The sequence below is a fragment of the Microtus oregoni genome, unplaced genomic scaffold (genome assembly GCF_018167655.1).
Source record: "Microtus oregoni isolate MIOR12 unplaced genomic scaffold, Mior012 000013F_ref0000133, whole genome shotgun sequence".
Taxonomy (NCBI): domain Eukaryota; kingdom Metazoa; phylum Chordata; class Mammalia; order Rodentia; family Cricetidae; genus Microtus; species Microtus oregoni.
In genome coordinates this window covers 46,291,447-46,299,418 of record NW_024543072.1, presented here as the reverse complement: position 1 = coordinate 46,299,418, position 7,972 = coordinate 46,291,447, and positions in this window count along the sequence as shown.

The following is a 7,972-nucleotide window of genomic DNA, read 5'->3' as shown; positions in this document are numbered from 1 at the left end:
GCCCAGCGCGCCGCAGTTCCGCTTCCCGCCGCGCACACTGGGCGGAGAGTGCCGGCCACGCCCCCTGTCGGGAGGAGGGTGGGGGAGATGTTCTCACCTGCGCGCACGCGCTTGGGAGCCCCTCTCCCTCCCCCCCCCCCCCCCCCCCCCCCCCCCCCGGCCTTTATTTTTATTTGTATTTTTCCCCTATCTGGGCAGGTTGTAGAGTGGGGGAAGTTCGCTACTAACCTGACTTCAGATACCTTCGGCCCTTCGTTAAGTCCTTATTCTCGCCTGAGACATGAAGGCTTCTATCCTGATCTTAAATTCCTGAGATCAGGAAAAGGCCCATTCAATTTCCTACCGTCGAAGTTTAAAGTAAAAACATAGTTTTAGAGGAGAGGGTAGAAAACGTTGAAGAAATGATGGTCAAATTTTTCACAATTTTAATGAAATACATTTAGGTTCAAAATGATAAATGAATATCAATTCAATGAGACATGAGTTCATGCTGTCCCAAAACTGCTGAAAACAAAAGAAAAAGAGAAAACTTTGAAGGTATCAGAAAACTAAACACAAGGAAACTCTACCTACAAAGATTCATCAATTACCCTCAAATATGTTATATTCAGATGAAATCATTATCTTTGCTTCCACAAAACAGCTATGGAGCCCCGTCCCAGCCCCATCTCCCAAAGCAAATAGTATTAAAATTAGGAGGCTCCCTGGAGTACCAAACACTGGTGCTACTTCAAGCAATTGGAAATGAATAGACCTTCTTTCTGGCTCCTAAAGCCTTAAATCAGTTGAAGAGTTAATAGCATTTGGTTGCTAATCTGAGAAAGGGGATCCAGTAATTCAGAAAAAAAGATCCAAGGAGATTAGATCCTATGTGAGTGAGACTGAAGCTCAGAAGGGACAATTTATCTACCTTACATTTAGAGGGCAGAGGGTGAGTAGCAGGGAGGAGGGGAGAGAAACCTGGAAAGAGAAAGAGAGTGCTAGAAACTGATTTTTCAAGTGAATTAAAATCTATTGTCTAGAAAAATAATGATTCATGCACACTTATATATAAACTGCTTCTGACTTTTAATTTCACTGTCTATTAAGAGTTGAATGAAAATGGAATTTTTGCTGCCAGATTAAGAAATGAAGACTTTAAAGGAGGTCCTGCTGCTTAGGAATGACTAAGAATGAACAGGAAGAATTCAGGACTCTTAGAGAAAGGAACATTTAAAGTACAGAATCAGAAGGACTCTGTGGCAAGCTCTGAGTGAAAGCTACCAGAAAGGGGTAGAGTTTCAGCTCTGATTAGGCCACAGGAATTTCCCATTTGTAAATGCTTCAACAATTCGCTAGATTAGAGTACCAAAGGGCTTAGAACAACAACAAAAAAAAAAAAAAAAAAAAAAAAAACCTAGGTAAGTAGCAGTGAATACGATTCCCTCCTGAGTGTAGCGTTCTGAGTAACCCACAGTGCTGATTTCCCAAGCTGATATTTGAGCCAGATCATTTTATTCCTACAAAAAAACAAAAAAAAAAAAACAAAAAAAAACAGTAATGTCTATGCAGAGATATTTAGTTAATCTCAAGAGAAAAAGCCAACACTAAATTGTGAAGCAAAGTGCATTAGAAAAAAGAAGGGGCTTTTACATAGCATTGCATAAGACAATAACCCAAAGTTTTAAAATATCTAGCATTCTAGATCATGTTTATGTATTAATTCTTCAATATGTCCATATGTGTATAACTGCATGTATGATTTTTTTTTTTTTGGTTTTTCGAGACAGGGTTTCTCTGTGGTTTTGGAGCCTGTCCTGGAACTAGCTCTTGTAGACCAGGCTGGTCTCGAACTCACAGAGATCCGCCTGCCTCTGCCTCCCGAGTGCTGGGATTAAAGGCGTGCGCCACCACCGCCCAGCCTGCATGTATGATTTGTATACAAACCATATGACTTCTCACTCTCTTGTTTCAAGAGTAGGTGAGAGTAATTTTAGTAAAATATTTAGAAAGCTATAATATTTTCCTACTCATATGCAAGTGAATATAGGAGGGAACCTCCAACAAGTACAAACATATCCAGAATAAACCAAATACAAGTCTCTGATTCTTTTCATATATTTGAAGTGTAGTCTAAAGCCTCCATCTACAAAATTAGGATATAATATATTTCATTTTAGGGGCTATTTACATTTAGAACAAAGCAACAAAATACGGTTCCTAGGATAAAAACAAGCAAAATGTTTTTGAAGAACATTACTGATGTTTTTAGAGATTATTAGACAAGGTTTAAATACATGGATAGAAAGACCATACACCCAGAAACACTCAATGTCATAAATTTAAAAAAAAAAAACTTTCTTTAAATTGATCTATTGATTCTCTCAGTCTCCAACAAAAACCAATAGAGATTGTCCTAACAGTTGATGAGCCGGTTCTGAAATGTACATAAAGGATGCAAAGTATTTAAGGATTTTCTTGCTATAAATCATGGAGTAGACTGCTTAAGAAAGTCTGCAATGAACAGAATATGACGACCTGTTGGCATGATATGTGTGTGTACTACCAGCGCTTGGAAAGCTGAAAGAGGAAGAATCTGAGTTGAAAGCCAAATGGAGAAGCAGCACAAATGGATGATAGATGGGTAACTCTGTAAAGAGCTGCATACGTGCATGCTTAAAAGTAACTGGCTCTGTAAATGTGAAAAGTTATCAAAATCAATGTATAGTCCTCCAAACATCCCACCTCTGCTCTTGTTTGCAAAATGGGTGGGGGTGGGGGGAGGTTCTGTGATCAGAGGGGCCAAGAAGCCTCAGATCTGCAGGGCAGGTTTGGACAGGTTGGGAGGAAACGCAGGAAAGAGTTGACGTTTCAGCCTTGAATCCAAAGGCAGTCTGGGAGCCCAGCTTTTTCCTTGTTTTGGAATCCTGTCCTTTCCGGTTGAGGCCTTAGCAAATTAGATGATGTTTGGCCATAATACAAAAAGAAATGTGCTTAGCCTAAAGTTTACTGAATTGATTGTTACTCATAGCTAAGAGAAAAATACCTTCACAGCAGTCTCTATACTGTTTGGTACCCTTGCCTAGATGGGCTAACACATAGAATTAATCACAGGATGAAGAATTCCAAAGGAAATAAAGACACTGAAAAACCTGAAGCTCAGTCTGCTGCCCATCCCTGGGGAAATGAGCAAGTCATGTGACAAGAAGAGACATACTGGGCTTCATGTTGGTGACCATGATCTGTTTCTCAAGGCAGGTGCTAGGTACTCAATTAATAGTGTTGAAATTAGCACATTGTGATTTTCTTTTTGGATTATGTTAGTTTATAATATAGCTTGGGTTTAACAAATACTTTATAGAGCACACAAATGGTTTGGTATTTTTGTAAATAAAGAAATGTAGGTATACATGCTCAGATAATAGTTGGCTTTGATAAGCATCAAAATCAAGTCATAGTTCTCCAAACATCTCATCTCTAGCTATTTAGTCAATTGCTGCCTCCAAAGTGAGTTTTCAACCTCTCTAAAGAAAACTGACATAAACCCAGACTAAATAAGTACAAATTGAAAACATGGTATTAAAATTATTCCAGGGACTAGAGAGAGGGTTCTGTAGGTAAAATGCTGGCTGTCCAAACATGAGGACCTGAGTCTGGGTCCTCAGCACCCATGTAAATGCTGACAGAGCAGGGCATATCTGTAATCTCAGTGATGGGGAACTGAAAGGCTTGCTGGACAGCCAGACCGAAAGAGTAGAAAACTCTGTGTTCAGCAGAGAACAACTGAAACAGATTGCTGCTGTCAGTCTCTGGCCTCCACATTCATTGGAAAAAAAAAAAAAAGAGCTAAGACAAGCTATTAGGTAACAGAAGGAAACAAGAAGATAATATGGCGTCCTAGTCTTAACTAATTTGGTTAGTAGTAAGATGAACAAAATTTTTTTGTTTTTAAGTTGAATGGACATTGACCATGAAAGAAAACAAGAAAGAACATCTTTGTGTAACCCTTCTAAAAGGTACCTATCACTACCACTCCTGTAGAAATGACCTTACCTTCCTCTGCTGTAGTTGGAATATACTTCTGCCGTGGTGTTTTTAGTAGATGTTTCATTTAGTGTCTTCCACAGGCTGGTGAGTCTCTGAGAGTGAAGAGAGTTCCTATAGGAGGATGGATGTGAGGCAGAGTGGTTTTTAATCAATTTGTTATTTAAGTATAAACACCACAGAAAAGGGTTAGGGCAGGAGACAGATTCTGAAATGAAATTTCCCTACAGACTAAATGGATCAGGTAAAGGGGAGAACAGATGGAAGTGACTGAGACAGAAATTAGTGCCAGGAGTGGGGTATTTCTGTGATTGGCCCAACCACGCTGTTTGTTAAAGGAATACTTTGAGACTTTGGACAAGAAACAGTTGAACACTTTAAGCAGGGATTACTGGGTCATCCTAGTAGAAGAGTGGAAGATGCTGAGAGCAATATAATTATATAATTATAATGACCTGGCTCAAGAAATATCCAAGGGGAAAAATATTAGTAAATAGTCTAGAGACCATCCTTACAATATTTTGCTAAAGAATGTGGCTGCTTTTTGCCCTTGTCCTAAAAATCTTTCTGAGGCCAAACTGAAGAGTTTTGATTAATGGTATTGGCAGAGATCTCAACACAGCCTAGTACTGACTTTGTCCTTGGTTATTAGTAGTCTCTTGTACAAATCTGTAATGAAAGGGAGCAAGCAGAGCAAGGAAAAGTATAAAATATACAGTTTGAGGAGAACAGGAGAACAAAAGGGTAATATAGAAGACAGAAATTCCAGTGCTCAAGGAGATAAAATTAAAGAAAAACCTGATGCTAAATGTAATAAAGGGAGTAGTGACCCCAGGACAAAACCCTACCCAGCTAAGCTTTCAACTTGTGAAAAGGAATTTTTAAAAAGTTTAAGCAGTAAAGGAAACCATCAACAACAGAAAGCTGATGCAAATATAATTTTATAAGGGGGCAAGCTCCGTCCCCAATAAACAGCAGAACTTGGCAGCTTTGGCCACTTGCCTCTGGTTTTAAAGTCAAGCATACAAGAAAAGGGATGTGAAATCTTCCTCCTTGCTAATGAAAGCTGCGGACACCAGGAGAATCTCAGGGGTGTCACTGTGTGGAGGCTCAGAGAGGCCATTGCATGAAGTTGTGATCTGAAACCCCAAGATACTGGAGATCGTAGGATACCAAGGAGAGCTGCAGAGTGGGTGAGGAACCAGCACAAGTGAGAGAAGTGTGGTAAACTCTCAACAAAGCTGGAAGGATTTGGAGATCAGACTTAGAGATGCAGAATTTGGAGTTTGCCCTGTTGGTTTTAGGTCTTGCTCTTATCCAATATTTCCTTATTATGCTTCCTTTTCTCCCTTTGGCAATGGTAATACATATTCTGTGCCACTGTGTGTTGGAAGTATGTGGCCTCCTTTTTTATTTTGATTTTACAGGGTGTTACAGTTAAGAGATTGCTTTGAACCTCTGTAGAAATTTTGAACTCCAGACTTTTAAACAGTGTTGAGACTGTGAAAGACTATGGGTATTTTTGAAATTAGACTAAATGTATTTTGCATTATGATATGGGTACAAGCTTAGGGTATAGTAGGAGACTGCTTGTTCTTTCTCAGCTGCCCAGACCTGAAATAATCATACAGAAACTGTATCAATTAAAACATCGCTTGGCCTATAGCTTAGGCTTCTTATTAACTAACTCTTACATCTTAAATTAACCCATTCCTAATATTTTATATTTTACCATGAGGCTCATGGTTTACTGGTAAGGTTTCAGGGAGGGCATCTTTCTCATTCAACAGTTACATGGCATCTCTCTGACTCCGCCTTCTTTTTTTTTCTATCTCTGTTTGGAATTCATACCTTATCCTATTCTGTGCTGCCATAGGCCCAAAGCAGCTTCTTTATTGGCCAATGGTAATAAAACATATTCACAGTACACAAAGGGGAATCATATATCACCTCACCTTTTCTGTCTAAGAAGAAGCAGAGAGAAGAAAAGGGGGCCCTTTCCATCAGATTTTTTATTTTTTTGGTTTTTTTGATTCAGGGTTTCTCTGTAGCTTGGGCTAGCTCTTGTAGACCAGGCTGGCCTTGAACTCACAGAGATCTGCCTGCTTTTGCTTCCTGAGTGCTAGGATTAAAGGCATGTGTTACCACCAACAGGCTAGGTTTTTAGTTTTTAGAGACATGGTTAAAAAAATTCCACAGGAAAAACAATGATAGCACATGCATTTTCTTTCTTTCTTTCTTTCTTTATTTATTTATTTATTAAAGATTTCTGTCTCTTCCCTGCCACCGCCTCCCATTTCCCTCCCCCACCCCCAATCAAGTCCCCCTCCCTCGTCAGCCCAAAGAGCAATCAGGCTTCCCTGCCCTGTCCTGTCCTCCTGAATATTAACCTTCATCAGGCGATGAAAGGAGACAGAAACAGAGACCCACAATGGAGCACCGGACAGAAACCTCAAGGTCCAAATCAGGAGCAAAAGGAGAGAGAGCACGAGCAAGGAACTCAAGCATTTTCGAATCACCAAAAGGGACACATAGAACCTGACAAAGCAACTGCAGGTACTCCAGGAAGGAGGTGACACCACCCAGGAGGGGCCAGCATCCAAGGGGAAATACCTGACATTCCAAACCATTAGATAAAGTTACTAACCCTGAACCTGGACTGCACCCACACCCAGACTTGTTTGCGTGGTAAAGTCTGCCTATCTTTTTGAAATTCCTACACGGTCTGTTAGCAGAGGTAATTGTGGGAGACTGACTCTAAGTATATTTGACTATTGGAACAAAGAGTGAATGCTATCGCTCTAATGCCTCCATTGTCCCTACAGGAGGAGGAAGTCACTCTGCTGAGGTATTTTGGGAATGAATCCCATTTTGAAGGGAGAAATAACAGCTTCACAAGGTTTTTACAGATTTGACAGGGACTTTTCCAAAAGACAAGTGTTCCCGCAGCTCTGCAGACCAGGTTTCTCCATGTGAACGTGGACGTGGACATACACACTTCCGGTGGATCTCCTGTTGGTCTGTCAGCAGTGCATTCACTGTAAACAGGAGAGGGCTGGCCAAAGTCACACTTCCCTCTGACAGGAGCAAAGGGAGATGAAGAAGCCGAAAGAAGGCAGTGTTGACTCCTCTTTCACAGAGCTTGGCCAACAGAGGGTCAAGTTCAACTAAGAGACAGGTTATTATCAATGTTGTTTCATAAGCAGGGTCTTACACAGCCTAGGTTAGACTCGTTTGTGCTGTATAGCTAAGATGACTCCTACTTCTTTGGTGTTGGAATGAAAAGCCTGGTCGCCATGTCTACCTATGACTATTATAAGATTTTTTTGTTGTTGTTTTTTGTTTTGTTTGTTTGTTTTCGAGATGGGGTTTCTCTATGTAACAGTCCTGGCTGACCTGGAACTCACTCTGTAGACCAGGCTGGCTTTGAACTCACTGAGATCCACCTGCCTCTGCCTCCCAAGTGCTGGGATTAAAGGTGTGAGCCATCACCACCTGGCATAATAAGGGGTTTTTAAGGATGAGAAGGGAGCTGCAGCAAATGGACCAGTTGACGATTCCGAGAGCAGAGCACAGAGAGTTGAGGCCTTGGAAGAGTTGTGAGAGGGAACAACACAAGCAGTAAAAGGACAGTGTGTCAGAGCTGAGGGCTGGTTGGCCTGGCAGTGATGGTCGTGAACTTCCAGGGTCCCCAGTTCAGCCTGCATACAGATCAAAGACTGTGGTTTTCATGCCACAGTTACTCTGGTCCCTGTGTTATCTTCAAGAGTGGTTTCGTAGCCGGGCGGTGGTGGCGCACTCCTTTAATCCCAGCACTTGGGAGGCAGAGACAGGCGGATCTCTGGGAGTTTGAGGCCAGCCTGGTCTACAAGAGCTAGTTCCGGGACAGGCACCAAAGCTACAGAGAAACCCTGTTTCGAAAAACCAAAAAAAAAAAAAAAAAAGAAAG